We start from the raw sequence: 18,840 nt of genomic DNA, 5'->3' as shown, positions 1-18,840 counted from the left end.
GTTTTGCGGCATCTCATGGGTTTTAATATTTTTATTTTTATTTTCATTTCTTTCAAAAACCTTTTTCTTATTAATTTCTCAATGACATGCAGGTCATACACTAGCAACATTTTCTTCAAGAAGGTTTTGATTTTGTTTTCATTTCTTCAGTGACATACGGGGCATTCAGTACTTTGTTGTGAGTTGCATTGTCAGAGGTGAAAAGTTCATTTATTTATTTTATTATTTTATGGCATAGTACTACAAGCTCTGGGATTTCTCTATCCACACTTCTAATCCCATACCTGTAGAATATTTTTCATTTTAACCTAACAAGAATAGCTCAATGTTTTCTAACACTGCAGGTACACCACAAATCTGCCATTTTATCCACATTATTTTTCATGTCCTGAAAAATCCCAAAACTTCCATGATAATTTGCAATTTTTTTAAAGACTTATTTTTATTACAAAGTCAGCTATACCAAAGCTGGAGTTGAAATGTTACAACTATACAATAAATGAGCACTAATGTTTTCCACCACTGTCCAAATATACATGGTAGGCTTGTCATTATTTGCACTGGATTTATTATATAAAGTCAACACAAATCCTGAAATATGGACTGGGCATTGTGGTGTGGCAGGTAAAGATAACATCTGCAATGTTGATACCCACATGGCTCCTGGCCCTTGTCTCAGATGTTGCCCTTGAGATCCTGCTCCCTTTCAATTTCTGGGAGAAGCTGAAGGTAGTGGTCATAATTGTTTGTACCCTAGCCATCCACATGGAAAAATCCACTTGAAGCTGCTGCATCAACTTCTCACTTCTCTATTACATTTATCTGTGGAGCAAACAATTGCAAAGAAATTTCTGACTTGGGACAGTGCAGTGTGCTTGAAGTTATATGGCACAGGAAAAAGCAGTCTGTAAATCAACCAAATGGAAAAAAATCTTTGCACAATATACAACAGATAGTGGAATAACATCCAAGATTTACAGAGAGCATCAGATACTCAAACAACAGCCAAACAAAAAACTCCATTAAGAAATGGATGAAGGACATGAGCAGGAATTTGTCAAAAGGAAAAATTCAAATGGCTGGCAGACATATGAAAAAGCGCTCAGGCTCCATAGCCATTAGAGAAAAGCAAATACAAACAGTACTGAGGTCCCACCTCACTCCAGTGAGAAAGACCTACACACAGAAATCTACTAATACCACCACTCATAAGAATGAGGGAGAAGGGCACACCTGCTCCATTTTGGTGGGGAGAGTACCTTGTAAAGCCACTATGGAAATCAGTATGAAGAGTGCTTTGGCAAGTGGAAACTGATCTGCCATATGATTGAGGTATCCCACTTCTGGGAATATATCCACATGAATTGAAATCGGAATATGAGAAAGTGACCTGCATACCTATATTTGCAGCAGCATAATCCATGATAGCAATCATATACTAATAATCTTACATCCATAGAAACTGCGATGGTTACAAAAGTGGTATATTTACTTCATCAAAACATATATACCCATAAAAAATAATGAAAATCTACCAATAGCAACAATCTACTATTTGTAATTGGAGAGGAGAGCACTATGCTTAGTGAAATAAACAAGTTCCAAAAGGAAAAGAATACAGTATGTTCTCTCTGAAATAAGGCAATGTTATGCAACTACACAAAACAAATACATATATTGGTAAACAGATGAGTGTGTGTGTATATATATATATGTGTGTGTGTGTGTGTGTGTGTGTCTTTTCTCATATATCAACTGCATAATGGAGACTAGAATACTGGGAGTGAATAAATATTCCTGTATGCGTCTCTACTCCTGAATAAAAGACGGACTCCCACATGGGTAAATTCCCATTGTGCCAGGACATATATTTTAAGACAGAATGATGGACTTGTGACTTCTCCTGAAGGACTATAACATTGTGAACCTAGGGGAGAAATGGTTAGGAGGAATGGGGAAAGAGGAATGGGAGAGGATGGGAGAATCCTTAAAGCTGAAAAAAAAAATCATCACAGAAAACAAAAGACCACTAAAATAGAGGAATAAGGTTTATAAGAAAACTGCCAATATTCAGCAATAGAATAAATACAGAATTTACACTTTAGATCCTTAAATTCATGCCATTTATATTCCAATATTCAATGACTAACAATAATGAATTGATGGTGGAGATTACATCTATTCATGGCAACTAGGCTGTGCATGAGCCTAATGAGAAATCCCAAGGCACTAATGGGTCACCATGGGGAGGTGCTTCTCAAGAGAGGGCAGGTAGGTTACAGAGGCAGAGTATGCTTCACATCGCTCTCTGCTTCCTTGTCTGCTGTGTAATGAATGGGCTCTCCACTGTTCTCCACTCTCACCAGTTCTGGACTCAATTTTGCATAGCCTATCTAGAGCCTGTTGGCCAAAATAAATCTTCCTTCCTAAGCTATTACTAGTCAGTACTTCAAATAGTCATTAAAAGCTTACTAAAACACAATATAAAACCAGAAGTCAAGGATGGCTTGAGCAGTCACTCTGATCAACCAAGCAAATGAACCCTCTTTGATGAGTCAAGGAATACTTGGCAGTGTGAGAGGAGTTAGACTGGGTAGTAGTAAGTTAGAGTATTCTGGGTCCTCAAGCCATTTTTACTCAAATATAAAAGATTATTTCCCCCCACCATTTCTTGGATTCACCAGAACATGTCTCTTCCAAGGAACAAAGGTGCTTTAGCGTATCAATTCCTCAACCTGAAGTATCAGTCACTATCTCTGGCCATTGTGTGGGAGGGCCTCAGACTGGTCTCCTTATCATTGAAGGACTGGAGGAAGTAGTACTCATCGCTAGGAATGTCCAATGTCTGACACCTGTCTGGTCTTTTGCCCCAAAGCCAGATACCAGGGGGACCAGGAATTTCCTTTTTTCTTTGGAGAGCCCCTTTGAAGTAAACCATTAAAAGATGCTTTCTCCACCATTAATATGGTTTTTTTTTTTCCATTTTTCCTCCTGCCACTATGGCAGAGGACTAGGGTCTATTTTTTCTCCACTTCTCCTGCTACTATGGCAGGAGGTAAGGGTCCTTTCTATCTCAGAGCCCCCTCCCGTCACTTGGACGGGAGTTTCCTTTCTCAACTTTTCTAATAAATCTTGCTTTAAAATTAAATTGTATCCACACGAAAATTCTTTCCTATGAGACAAGAAATGAGGTTGCTGCTATATTCGGGGTCAAAAACCCAACAAAAGCAGGAGCAATCTACCCAAGAAAGTTGAATCAGTGATGTGTGTGTAATCAGAGATGCATGTAAAGAATAATGCAATCATGCATGTCCTCTTTATTTCCCTGACCTGCCCTGACAGTATCACTATATTTAAAGCAAAAATATACTGAATATTCACATAATAGAAATAACACTACCTTAAAAGTATAAATATTACTTCAACAGTTCCCCCCCCCCAAAATAGTTTAGGATGAAATAATATCCCAAGGGATGAATGAACAAATTCAATCAGAAACTGAGAATATCTAGTAATCACAAAAACTGAATGTGCAATATAGGACTAGAATTTCCAAGCTTTATTTCATTGTTTATTGGAGCTATCAACATATTTTTTGTTATTTGTGATTTTTTTTTCATTTTCTTTATACCACTTAGAGAATAATGGAAATATCTTTGGAATTTCACTTTCAAAATGCACAAATTTTAATTGCCTTTTCCACTTGGTTTGGATATTTTTGATGTGCTTTCAAAATAATGACAATGAACTAGCTACCTAACTTCGTTCATATACATATCAAAGATGGAAAACTTCAAAATTTTGTAGGAAAGCTTTAATCTTTCAAATAATATTCCAGTGACCCAAGAACTTAACAGCCACAAAATGAGTAAATACTTCAAAATGAAATATGCAAGATTCACCATACCCTTTCCTATTTATGCTTACAAAAAAATTAACTATTTCATAAAGCAGAATAAAGTAGCCAAAGTTTTCAAGTGTTATCACTGATATACTTACATTTTCCTTTTATTTTCTTGCTTCAAGTCATTCAGGCTTCTTTCAGCAATGCAAGCTGCCAACTTAAAGATATGCAAACTTTAGATTAAAATGAGCAACAGCATCTTAGTGAGAGTGTACAAATATCATAGTCAATGCACATATCATTTTTATTAAAAATCTTATCTAAATAAAAGATTTTCATTTTAAGGATTTATTGAAACAGGAAATGAGTTAGAGAATAATGTGAACATAAAACTGAAGCCTATTGTGCACTTGTAAATGAATGTTAAGCTCCCCATGTTAGATGAAGGATGTTTGATTAATCAAGAAATATTCCATGAGCTATGGCAATGGAAATAAGAGACCCAAAGTCATTATCAATGCCAGCTTTGCTTATTTGCCTCAAGACAATCATTTTTAGAAAAAACTCCCTATAATTCTGTGAAATCATAAAGGTTTAAAACAGTGTCACAGCCTGTGGCTAAAGGCTATTTTTTAAACAGTTAATATAATCAAAGCATGCCACATTTCCGTTAAGTACATACTATTGTGTAAATACTAACCCATTTATTTCACAAAAGATAAAATTTAGTATGTTACTGGCAAAAAAATTACACAACATGGTAAATATCAACCATATTCAATAACCACAAAAAATTAACATGAAAAAGTTAAATGCATTCTGGGGAATATGGAGGTTAGGTGCAGTATTTACCTAGAAAATCTGACTAACCAAACTATCAAAATCCAGCAGTTCGTCACATAAAGGTTGGTAAAATCACTTAGTACATACTTTTGTAATATACAACTGAAAATCACACAATTCAAATTTTTACACATGTAAGGACACACAATAACAAATTTATTATTTAACTTATGATTCATCAAATGGTAGAAAGGAACTTGGCCAAAGAATAGCGAAAACATTCACAAATTATTTGTAGTACTTTCCATCCAAAAAGATTACATATAAAAATCCTTCCCCAACACAAAATGATGTCATCACTTTTTTTCCGAAAACTATGTCACAATCATCCTGTTATTACAATCACCAAATTTTTGAACTAATAATAATATGGAAACAATGATTTCTGAATGTTTTGTACAATACTGTAAGATAGCTACTTGCTAATTACAAGGCAGAAAACTATATAAGCAATAGACTACTAATATCAAAGACATGGTGCCAAAAATAAATACATACAAAATCACAGCCAATAGTTAAGACTTCTTTTATTCTTGTATCTGAATGGCAATGGAAACTTTTTCCATACACCTGTTTACTCCTCATCTGCCACACAGTCAGGCAGCCCAACATAGGACCAGGTATCCTAAGCAGCATCTTCACTGCCACATGAACTGAACACCTAGTTCTGAGTCTACAGCTTATTCTCAAAGGTTAAGACAAATTTCAGCCAATCACTATGTTATACTCCAAAACACTATGTTCAAACACTGAGCACTCACATCTTCAAAGCCTTCTAAGAGGTCTGCTGACGAGAAAGTGACATTCGCTCACTAATGGAATTTGAAACTATCTCAGGGTAAAGACACAAAGAATGATCACAGCAAGGGCTGTTGCTGGGCCTTGAAGGCAAGCTGCCACTAAAGACAGCCATGTCCCACTTTAGAGAACTTGGGTTCAGTTTATGGTTCCATCCACTGGTTCTGGCTTCTTGAACACACAAACACTGGAAAGCAGTGGCAATGGATTAAGCATCTGGATCCCTTGCCAACTGCATGAAAGACATGGACTGAGTTCCAAGCTGAGCATCAGTAGTCTCAGAAAATTGCACAAGTAGATTAGCTTTCAGAGATCTAAACAAAATGATGACTTCACTTTTGCATGCCTATTTCTCTCTCCCTGCCTCTTTCTTTTTCCATTTCTTTCTCCTTGTCTTTCTCCACCGAATTATTTCTCAAGTCTTTAGGCTCATTTCATGCACAAATATAATGGAACAGCAGTCACACATTAAACTTTGTCTTTCACAAAAGTATTATGGAATTAGTGACCATTACGCATACTTGTTATTTCTGTCACCAAGAGACATTTATTCTTTCCCTAATTTTGCATAAAAACACACAGAGTGCAACAAATATATAGATATTTTGTTATTTCACTATCATGTATAGCCGTGGTCAATTCTCCTAAAGAACATTAAGTGTCTAATTATCATAGGCTGAATTATTCAATTAACGAAGGAAAGGTAAAGCTTATGATTGTAAAGGAAATGGGAAGTATATAATTTTTAAAACTAAAGCAAAAATAAGAAAGTAGGAAGGAGAGAGGAGACAAGAATAATGTAGAAAGCATACTTTAAAATCATGCATGTGAAATATATGAAATTTCTCAATTTTGTGTATGTGAATAATACATTTAAAATGACCTCAGTAAAGAACACTGTATTCACCACAGCACATGAAAGAGACTACTATGTAAGTTTAAAGCAAATAAAGTTAATCCAACAGGATGGAACAAAGCAGTGGTCAATGAAGAAAGTAACAGTTGAAATTATAAAGGTAAAAGGCGAAAGATTTATACGATCTGAAGAGAAACTAGAGTCTATGTTTAGTATATGCTTGCAATGGGGGAATCTCAACCGAACTTGAACTGTGGTTATGCAACAAGGTGGAGGAATCCATCATGGTGGGAGGGTTTGGGGAGGGGTGGGGAGAATCCCAGTACCTATGAAACTGTGTCACATAATACAATGTAATTAATGAATTTAAAATAAAATTAAAAAAAAAGAAATTATAAAGGTAAAAAAGTGGAAACAAAGCAAGGTTAATCAAATGTGTAGGTACTTTCAAAGTATCCACACATTATTTAATGTTCTAGGAAAGGCAGATTTACAGAGAGAAATGAACAGAGAACAAAAGATCTTCAATCCAGGGTTTTGCTCCCTAAGAGGTACAATGTCCAGAGCTGAGCTGATCTGAAGCTAGCAGCTAGGACCTTCCTCACAGTCCCCTATGTAGGTGCAGAGTTCCAAGGCACTGGGACAACCTCCACTGCTTTTCTAGGCCAGAAGTAGGGAACACACTTTCTAAATGTTTTAACACAAAGTCACACGTACTAAATAAATATTAAATGCAAACTAACAGAAACTGTACAAGACAAGAATCTAAATCATCATACGTCCTTGGGCTGTTTTCTCATCTATAACATCTGTAATTATAAAATCCAATTACAGATATTAAATGGATTTCATAACTATATATGCAAAATACTTTCAAGTACTTTGCCGAGTATAACAGGAATTAAAAAAATTATCTTTAAAAATTAACATGTAGAGTCGGCGTCAGGACTCCGAGCCGAGCAGTCGCATGGAAGCAGAGGCGAGTTGAGGTTTGAAGTCTACTTAGATCTCAGGTCCACTTGACCAGAGAGCCCCTTATTGCCGGTCATTGAAGAGGAGGACCATGCATGGACTGCATCTGCTCTCTTAACATGTGTGACAAGAAGTGCTTCAAGTTCGGTTTCAACTCATCTTTAGTCAGCTCCTTGTATTTCCTGCCTGTGAACTTGGAAGCTTAACCGACTGTAAGCAAGCATTTCAGCACACTGAGTACCTGCTGCTTAAAGAAAACCCACAGAGAAAACTCATTTGAAGGCTAGAGGATTTTTCTTTTTGGGTGACTCATGCATGGACTTCGTGTTTTCTGGAGATTAGGGAGCTAAACGCTAGTGGGTGAATAAGGAAGGAGGAAAGTAAGACCTGGTCCCCTGTGTAGATTGAAAAAGGACTTGAGGAGATGCTGTGTCCTTGGAGCAGGTGATAACAATGCCTGCTGCCAATTCACCACTTCTTTCATCACCAAATTCAACAAATATACATATTAGGACTTATAATTAAGATTAAGAAATTGGAGAGACTCGCAAGATGGCCGACATAGGAGGAAGACTGTGAGAGAGCTCACAGACAGAGAGGGCTAGAACGTGACAAAAGCGTAAGTGGAGCAGCATAGAACTACAGGGAGAAGAACGTGAAGTTCCCTGGACAGTGTGGAGCCAAGAAAATCCACACAACTCGGAAGAGCAACCAGGGAAAAACAAAGCAAAGGACAGGGAAGACGACTTTCCGCTCCTGACCTGCTGAGTCACCTCTGAGTGCAGACGCTGAAAGCCGCCGACCCACCCAAAGACCGACCCACAGAGACTGTGGCAGTGAGGACCGGCGGTGATTGGGACCCGCTGGCATCTGCTCACCCTGGTCACCAGGACTCGCCAGGACCTGCCCCGCTGCGGACACCAGGAACATGAATCACCGGGACCCGCCGGCATCCGCCCACCCTGGTCGCCAAGCCCCGGGACCTGCACCAGCCGCAGCCTCCAGGCTCCATCGCGACCCGCCGAGACCAGCAACGGACGCAGCAGTCGGGAGACGCACCGGCGGCCAGGATTCCCACCAGAGGAAGAGGCAGACTGCAAGAACCTGAGGTTTGAGTGAGTTGGGTGGGGACAGTGGTGGGTTGGAGGCTTCGGGAGTTGGCCCCACAGGGGCACGGACAGAGCCTGAACACAATTGGTGCTTGTCTCCCGGCCCCTCCCCCCCCAGACTCCAGCGTCTAGAGACACAGAGCGAGTGCCTTGAAACTACCAAAACTGTGTCTGGGAGAAAGGCAAAAGACACACTGGATACTCCCCTGTGCCTTTGCGGTCTGGCACTCAGCTGGGCGGTGCTATCCCACAGGAACCCAAGCACGCCTCTGGGCTGGGCAGTTCCCTGCTAGCGCCGGGGCGGTCAGTCCCCTGCAAGTGCTGGGGTGGGCGGGACTGCGCAGGAGGCGCTTCCAGAGAGCACCTGGAACACCCCACGCCCTATAGTCCCTTGCTCCGAGCCCTGTGATCCAGTGCACAGGGGGCGCACACAGAGAGTGCCTTCACTCCCCCACGCCCTGAGGTAGCATACCTGTAGGGGACGAGCTGAGAGTGCGCTTTGAATCCTCTGGGCCCTGGAAGTGGCGCCCTGAGGTCCAGTGTTCTGGAGACGCACGAAAAGTGCCTTGAAAATTCCCACACCCTGCTACTCCACGCCTGCAGACTCCGATCTCTACAGGATAGTGCTTGGAGACCCCTCAGCACACTGGTGCCTAGGTCTCTCAAAAAAGAAACACTAACACAATGGGAAGAAATACCAGAAAAGGTAATGATCCAGATGAGAGTGCCAACACCCTACCAATAAAGGATCAAAAGCCAATGTCTATTTCGGAGATGCGAGATGAAGACATAGAAGATCTACCAGACAAGGAATTCAAAAAAATAATGTTAAAATATGTCAGAGACAATGAGAAGAATTGGGAGGACTTCAAGGAATTCAAGAACCACATAGCCTCAGAAATACAACAAATGAAAAGTAAAATCCTTGACTTAGAGCACAAAATTGAGAGCCTAACCAACAGAAGAAATACAGCAGAAGAGAGGATCTCTGAAACGGAAGACACACAAAACGAACACACCCAGTTCATGAAACAGCTGGAGACAAGTCTGAACAAAGCCAATAAGACCATACAAGAAATGAAAGACAACCTCAGAAAATCAAATATTAGGATTATTGGCCTTCCTGAAGGAGCGGAAAAAGAATCAGGAATGCAAATGGTGCTCGATGAAATTATACAGGAAAACTTCCAAAACACTTGGAACATGAATCCAGCTCAAATCCAGGACGGTCAGAGGACTCCCAGCAGATATGACCCAAAGCGATCTTCACCCAGACATATGGTGCTCAAGTTCCACTCCAACGAAGACAAAGAAAGAATCCTGAGACAAGTACGAAGCAGAGAAAAGATCACATACCGGGGAAAACCAATCAGGATCACGGCTGACTTTTCTGAAGAGACCTTACAAGCAAGAAGAGAATGGACAAAGATCTTCCAAATCCTGAATCAGAACAACTGTCAACCAAGACTATTGTACCCAGCAAAGATCTCATTCGTATTTGAGAACGAAATCAAATACTTCCACAGCAAAGAGAAATTAGAAGAATATGCCAGCACAAAACCACCTCTACAAAATCTCCTTAGAAATGCACTAAATCCAGAAAAAAAGGTGGTGAATCATAAACAAAGATGGCAAACAGGAAGATCTCCCCACTAAAGTCCACACAAGGAAGGGCAATAACACAGATATCAACACCCACAAAAACAAGTATGGTAGGGCAAAATCACAACCTCTCAATTTTAACTCTCAACACAAATGGCATGAACTCACCAATCAAAAGGCATAGATTAACAGAATGGATTATCAAACAGCACCCAACTATCTGTTGCCTACAAGAGACACATCTAACCAGAAGAGATTCGAAGAAGCTGAAAGTGAAAGGTTGGAAACAGATATTTCATGCCAATGGACGAGAAAAAAAGGCTGGGGTAGCTGTCTTAATTTCAGATGATGTGGACTTCAATCTGACACACATCAAAAAGGACAGGGAAGGACATTATATATTGGTGAAGGGACTGATCCATCAGGAAGTAATTACCATTGTGAACATATATGCACCAAATTCAAACGCACCTAGCTACGTGAAGCAATTACTCACGGACTTAAGGGGAGACATAGATATGCACACAATAATAGTGGGTGATCTTAACACCCCACTAACAACTATAGACAGATCAACAAAACAAAAACTCAACAAAAAACAACAGAGCTCATACAAACAATAGAACAACTGGACTTGGTTGACATTTATAGAATTTTTTACCCTAAGGCCACAGATTATACATTTTTTTCAGCAGTGCATGGCACCTTCTCCAGGATCGACCACATGATAGGACACAAAGCAAACCTAAATAACTTCAAAAAGATAGGAATCATACCATGTACCCTCTCAGACCACCATGGAATGAAGCTGGAAATCAGCAATTCAAAATGCCCCAGGAAATACAGAAACTCTTGGAGGCTGAACAATATGCTACTAAACGAACAATGGATCAGAGAGGAAATTAAAGATGAGATCAAAAAATTTATGGAAACCAATGAAAACTCTGACACAACATTCCAAAATTTGTGGGACACTGCCAAAGCAGTGCTACGGGGTAAACTCATCGCAATTGGAGCTCATGTCAAGGCCCAAGAAAGGCGCCAAATACAAGAACTAAACACACACCTCCAGGAATTGGAAAAACAACAGCAGAAGTGCCCCCCACACAATATGAAACAAGAAATCATCAAAACAAGGGAGGAAATCAACCAGATAGAAATAAAAAAAACCATACACAAAATCAATGAATCAAAAAGCTGGTTTTTTGAGAAGATAAACAAGATAGACACCCCACTGGCCCGACTGACAAAGAAAAAACAAGAGAAGGCAAGAATTAACAGCATCAAAGATGAAAAAGGCAACATAACAACAGACACCACATCCATTAAGGCCATAATTAGAAATTACTACAAAGCACTGTACTCCAACAAATCAGAAGATCACCAAGAAATGGAAAAGTTCTTAGACTTCTACCACCTGCCAAAACTTAGCCCAGAGGCAACAAACGACCTGAACAAACCCATAACTGAAGTAGAGATTGAATCAGTGATTAAAGACCTCCCAACAAGGAAAAGCCCAGGCCCAGACGGCTTCACTCCAGAATTCTACAAAACATTCCGAACAGAGCTGACCCCAATCCTCTACAAACTCTTCAAAACAATAGAAAAAGAGGCAACCCTTCCAAACTCATTCTATGAAGCCAACATTACCTTAATCCCAAAACCAGACAGAGAACTAACAGAGAAAGAAAACTACAGACCTATCTCTTTGATGAACATTGATGCTAAGATTCTCAACAAAATCCTAGCCAACAGAATTCAAAAACACATCAGACAGATCATTCATCCAGATCAAGTAGGATTCATCCCTGGAATGCAGGGATGGTTCAACATTCGAAAATCTATAAATGTGATACACCACATCCAAAAACTGAAAAACAAGAATCACATGATAGTATCAATAGATGCAGAAAAAGCTTTCGACAAAATCCAACACCACTTCCTACTAAAAACCCTAACCAAGGTAGGCATAGATGGAAAAATCCACAACATAATTAAAGCCATATATGAAAAACCCAACGCCAGCATCATACTGAATGAGAAAAGCTGGAACCCTTCCCACTGAGATCTGGAACAAAACAGGAATGTCCACTTTCCCCACTACTATTCAACATAGTCCTAGAGGTACTCGCTGAGGCCATAAGACAAGAAAAAGAAAAGGAGGAATCCAAATGGGAAACGAAGAATTTAAACTCTCACTATACGCAGATGATATGATTCTTTATGTAGAAGAGCCAAGAGACTCAATACAGAGACTGCTAGAACTTGTACGAGAGTTTGGTAGAGTGGCAGGGTACAAAATCAACAGCCATAGTGTATGCGAACAGCCCCAAGATGGAAAAAGACTTAACCAGCAAGATACCATTCAAAATAACAGAGAAAAGTATGAAATATCTGGGAATAAATCTAACCAAAAATGTAGGAGACTTATTCGAAGAAAACTACAAACTACTTAAAAAAGAAATTGAACAAGACCTCAAAAGATGGAGTAATATCCCATGCTCCTGGATAGGTAAAATCAATATCATTAAAATGTCTATACTGCCAAAAGCAATATATACATTCAACGCAATCCCAATCAAATTGCCCAAAACATTCTTCATGGAACTGGAAACAATGATCAAAAGGTTCATCTGGAAGCACAAAAAACCACGGATAACTAGAACTATCCTGAAGAACAGGAAGTTAGCAGGGGGAATCACAGTTCCGGACCTCTGGACATACTATAGGGCAGTGGTTATCAAAACAGCGTGGTACTGGCACAAAGAGAGGAAGATCAATGGAGCAGAATAGAAACACCAGAAGGAAACCCACACAGATACAGCCAAATAATCTTTGACAAAAAGACAAACGACAATCCAGGCAAATGGGAAGGTCTGTTCAATAAATGCTGTTGGGACAACTGGTTGATAGCCTGCAGAAACAAAAAAATAGATCCACATCTCTCACCATACACTAAGATCAGATCTAAATGGATAACAGATCTAAACCTACATCCAGAAACCTTCAAACTTTTGGAAGAAAATGTTGGAAACACACTGGAACACTTAGGGGTAGGCCCTCACTTCCTAAAAAAGACTCCAGATGCAGTAGAAATCAAGACGAAAATAAACAATTGGGACCTCATCAAACTAAGAAGCTTCTGTACAGCTAGAGAGACAATCAACAAAGTAAAAAGGCAACCCACAGAATGGGAGAAGATCTTCGCACACGACATAGGTGATAGAGGGTTAATCTCCAGAATATACAAAGAGCTACAAAACAACCAAAATGTCAAAACAAACAAGCCACTCAAGAAATGGGCACGGGAAATCGGCAAACACTTCACAAAGGAACAAACCCAAATGGCAAATAAACATATGAAACAATGCTCAAGTTCCCTGGCAATAAGGGAAATCCAAATTAAAACATCAATGAGGTACCACCTAACGCCAGTAAGACTGGCCCACATGAATAAAAGCACCAACGACACTTGTTGGCGAGGTTGCGAGGAAAAGGGAACCCTACTCCACTGCTGGTGGGGCTGCAGGCTGGTACAGCCTCTATGGAAATCAGTATGGAGAATATTCAAACAACTCAAATTCAACATACCGTATGATCCAGCAATAGCACTCCTAGGAATATATCCAGAACACTTTTTCTATGAGAAACCAACATGCACTCCTATGTTCATAGCAGCACAATCAGTAATTGCAAAAACATGGAAACAACCAAAATGCCCATCAACAGAGGATTGGATAAGAAAGCTATGGTTCATCTACTCCATGGAATACTACTCAGCTGTTAAAAAAAACAAAATGCAGTTCTTTGTGGCCAAATGGGCCAAACTGGAAACCATATTGCTAAGGGAAATGAGCCAATCCCAAAAGGTTAAATACCACATGTTTGCCTTAATTTAAGATGATATGATGTTATGTATAACATGTTATGGTTTGAATGTTATATGATGTGTATAAACTAAAATTGAAGTATAGGTGAGGTGGTCACAGAAGGTGGCTGGGAACTCGCATTTACTTTTAACATATTGGTTACTCATTACTATGTCAATTAATTCCATAATGATGTAAATTTTTGCTGATGGTATGTTGGAGCTTTCAATTGACTGGGATGATACTCTGCTGGCTCTGTCTTCAGACCAGACAGGGTATACCTAAGAAGCCGTTGAACTTGATGGGACAATAAGATGCTGGACTCTATGTTTGGTATACGCTTGCAATGGGGAAATCTCAACTGAACTTGAGCTGTGGTTATACAACAAGGTGGAGGAATCCACCATGGTGGGAGGGCTTGGGGAGGGGTGGGGAGAACCCAAGTATCTATGTAACTGTGTCACATAATACAATGTAATTACTGAAGTTAAATAATAAATAATAAAAAAAAGATTAAGAAATTGGAAAAAAATTAACATGTATAAGTATTTAGAAAATGCTGAGAAATGGTGAAGAAAAATGAATCTATAATGATGCTAGCTAATTCACTAATGAATCTTCACTTAAACTCTGGAAACCAAAACAAACAGAATGTCAGAGAGTGGAGGGACCTGACAGTCAACACACCACTCTCTCATTCTATGCTCCTCTCAGACTTGCAAGTCTTCACTATAATAACAATGGTAACACCAGTTAACATTGACTTAATGCTTATCAGTGTCAAGCACTTGACAAACATCCCTGAATGCTGTCTCCACCTCCCTGTGACAGGCACTCCCCTGTAGACAGCTACTGTCAACAGCTCTAGCTCTGCTCTTCCTTCTAACTGCTCAAAGTCTACAGCCACTTCACTTCCTCATCATGCAGCACAACTAGTTCCCCAGATGACCCTTTTCTTAATTTGTACCAACACTCAGAATCACTTAAGAGAACCCTCAATGTTACAACTAGAAAGGGCTTTAGCTAGCTCTTTTTCTAATCCCATTTGTTTGACAAATGAGTAAAATGATCCAGAGACCTTTCAGGCTCTTGTAGATAACAAGGGGCAATCCAGTGTCCCAAAATGTAAATACATAAACATGAGCACATGCACCAAGTTCCTCTACTTTGGAAGAAGAAAAATACTAAAACAAGACTGTGAAAACAACCAGGATACAACTTAGAATTTAAAGCTCACAGTAAACATAATTCCATTATTGATGCAAATAAAATTGGCCAAATCTTTTACACACTACGTTTCATAAACTTAACTCCCCAATGTTAACTCTCTGAATGAAATACACAATTTGATTTGAAGAAAAGATTAAAAAGGGCATTTGAAACTTACCCAATTATGGTGGGTTTCTTTCTGAACAGAAACAATCTAAAACAATGTCATTGAAACATTAGTTTTCTTAAAAAAAAAAATCATATCTATTGATAACAAAGGAAGTAACTCACAAGCTAAGAAACACTCCAAGAACACTTTGTGTCAGTAAACACACTTTTACAGAAATTTCCATCATCTATTGTAAGTACACTTAAACACAGCTAAAATTTATATAATAAATTTTTACTTTATTTTCTCTGGTCACTGATCAGCCACAACAGGAACTATCAATTAACAGATAACTGACCTGGCTGAATGTGACACCTTATCAGTGATTTAAAATCTATTTTTATGCCTGCAATGTAATTCCACTTTTCCAAAGAAACAGCAGACATGATGACTCTTAAAATTTCATATCTCATATTCTTTGAATCACTGAAATATGGAAGTGTCTGAAAACCACATGTAACACCTGAAGAAAGATATAAAACTAGTAAAGGAATCACTTTTCCCTTTCTATCCAACATAAATTCACAGGAACAAGTAAATGCATGTGTACACACACACACAGACACACACCTACCTCTTCCTGGTAATAATGAAATGTTCTTTGAAGTTCTATTTCAAGATCATTGATTCTGTTTCTGTGAGGAACAAAGAATTACTCCAATATTTAAATGTAATCAAAATACTAAGTCTTTATGCCCATTTAAAAAACATTAACATTAATTGTTATTTATGCTAGCCTAAAACAAAGCTCAAGATTTATACTAAGTGTAGTATAGTGTATGTTTGTACTAACATGAATAATGCTCACAGACTTACCCTTATATAGATATCTATAATCTTAATATAATCATAGGATATTAATGAAATCCCCCATAAAGTTCTGATCACCTTAAAAATACTAGTAAGATAGAGCAGCACCATGAGACAATGGGCTGTACCTACTGCCTGTATCACAGTAATTCCATACTGGCAACTGTTCTAGTTCAGCTGCTCACATAAATTCCAACACCCAGACAATGTTTTGTGGAATGTGGAGGATGAGCCTGATGCTTGGCACCTTGTACCATGTGGGAAACAAGTGAAAGCTACTGGCTCCAGAATTCAAGCTGGCTCAGCCACGATTGTTATGGCCATTTAGAGATTGAATCAGCAGATGGAAGCTTCACTGTCTGCCTTATTCTCTGTTATCTTTTCACCTTTTCTCACACTCTCTCTAATTCTGCATTTCAAGTAAATACATCATTCCAAGTTTTTTTTTTTTTTGGTAAACATTAACCTTAATCTACCTAAATAAAAAGAAGTACCAAAACTCTCAATATACAGACAATTCTTGCCCTTTGTCTCTAAGCTTTCCACTATCTCCTTAGTCCAACTGAAGAAGGATTCAAGGCAAAAACTAGATTTAATATGAAGAAACTTGAACTGAGAGACAAAAGTGTCCCACTTGTTTCTAGATCCTTTAACATTATTTTCTGGAAATGAGCTTTAGATATGCTTCATCCACAAGACTAAAGGCATTTAATACCTATAGATCAAGATTTCTGTTGCTTTATAGTCCCAATCTTCATCAACAAGTGACACACCAGCCCTTTGATCTAGCTGGCAGTTTTCCTCGACCATCAGGCACCTTAAAGCAAAAGTGAAAATTCATAATATATTCAAGGCATGTCATAAAAAAAGACTTATATGCTTTTAACTGTATCAAAACTGGAGCCTCCCATAAAAATATCCATAATTATCACTGCAAACACAACATGAAAACTAATATGCAAGCATTTCTGATACAGAATTAACATTACAGACTCAAATTTCAAAGCAACACCTCTTAAAATATTCTTACATATAATACATAAAATATTCATCCAGACTCCTATATAAAGCAGCATTATATTTGTTACACTGGAGTAAGCCACAATAAACTGGGTTCCAGTCATTTTAGATTGGTGGTTAATGATATGGGAATCCCACATGCAGTGCCTCAGCCAGGCACAGCCCTGGCTGTTGTAGTTATCTGAAGAAATCAACCAGCAGGTACAAGTTCTCTCTCTCTCTTTCTCTCTTTTTCTCTCTCTCTTTCTCTCCAATGCTCACTTTCAAATAAGTAAATGAATAAATCATTTTCAAACCAGTTTTTAAAGTCTTGATGGGGCTTCCAGGTCAGACCAGAAAGCAACAAAATTATATTACACTCAAAGTAAGTTTTGCCTTACAAAATTATATTACACCCAAAGTATAATCAGTGCTGCCTATTTCTATTAGTGTGCATACTGCTTGCAGTGATAAGTACTTATGGAGCCCTTAGACTGCACCAGAAAATGTCTTAAGGACTGAACAGGGATACAGAGGGTTCTAAAATTCCTGTTGAATAAAAATGCAAATGAAACAGAGAAATGAAGTCAAGCCTTGCGTCACTAAAAAACAAGGACAAATTCTGAAAATATACTTGAACTAGTAAACTTATCACGTCACCAGGTAACACAAATGTTTGGGACCACCATCACATACACTGTCTGACACAAACAACAGTATGTAATATGTGACTGTGATTTGATCCAGTTGCAGGGCTCACGGATAGTGGTTCTTTGATGCTACACTATCCATCTTGATTGACGTAATATTTGAAATCCCAAACAGATGACTCTGGACCTTTATGACCTTTAGTGAATTAACTATGGAACTCAGGGGCTCAGTAAATGTTTTATATTCCACATACTATATTAAATGTCACTTAGCAAGCATTTCACCATATCAGGTGTTGTGCAAGCATTAAGTGAAATAAAGCCACCACATTTGGAAGTATATGAAACTATGATGACCATGGATATGGGAGAGAAGAATGTTTTTAAAGGCAGTATAAGGTGCAGACAGTCAGAAATCCTTTGACACCTGTCCCTCCAGAGATGAGGCCTTTGTACACTCTCCTTGGTTTTGAAAGGGCCTACTAAAGTATCAATGCAAAGAAACCCTGATGATATGACCAATACATGATTGTTTCTTACTTCAAATATTTAAAGCAGCACACCTGACTATTACGTTCTTTCATTTCATTTTCTCCAGTATTAAATTTGGAAATGTGTTACTAAAGCACCAAACTGGTAATGAGAAATAGACAGCCAGCATACAGAAAATCAATGAAGCTAAAATACACCATATGTTTTCAAGAATTTAAAAATAACATTTTACCTATACTATTGATTGTATTTGCACACTAAAGAATTACTAGCAGCAACATCCATTGAATCCCATTAGGAAACAGTTTATGGGCAAGAATGACACATTAGTATTAGTATCAATTCACAACAATCCAATTTTGGGGGTGTGAAATCACTGAAAGAACACACATAGTCAGGATCACTTTTTTAAAACAACAAAAAGTACCATTTCCTGTTTAGAATTTTAAATCAACACTGTTTAAAATTCATTAATCAACAACATTCTTTAATGTTTTCATGATAGAGTCAAAAAGTTCCTTCACCTAACTAATTTAACATTCAACTCACTTAATTTTCTCACATGAGCCTAATAAGAAGAACTTACTTTAGGTTTTACTATCTGAGTCATGGCAGCCA

The 18,840-nt window shown here is 38.4% G+C and overlaps 1 long non-coding RNA gene across 1 annotated transcript; it reads right to left on the bottom strand.

The window, feature by feature from the left end:
* Positions 1–3,996: 3,996 nt before the first annotated feature.
* LOC131481975 (uncharacterized) lies at positions 3,997–16,868 on the bottom strand. The gene is made up of 4 exons (XR_009246677.1): positions 16,797–16,868; positions 15,846–15,906; positions 15,281–15,316; positions 3,997–4,061 (listed from the first exon to the last, which is right to left on the bottom strand). It is a non-coding gene; the product is annotated as an uncharacterized LOC131481975 (long non-coding RNA).
* Between the last annotated feature and the right edge of the window lie 1,972 nt (positions 16,869–18,840).

The sequence above is a fragment of the Ochotona princeps genome, chromosome 14, assembly GCF_030435755.1.
Source record: "Ochotona princeps isolate mOchPri1 chromosome 14, mOchPri1.hap1, whole genome shotgun sequence".
NCBI lineage: Eukaryota > Metazoa > Chordata > Mammalia > Lagomorpha > Ochotonidae > Ochotona > Ochotona princeps.
Note: the sequence above shows the minus strand (reverse complement) of the source record. Positions and strands in the feature narration are given on the sequence as shown.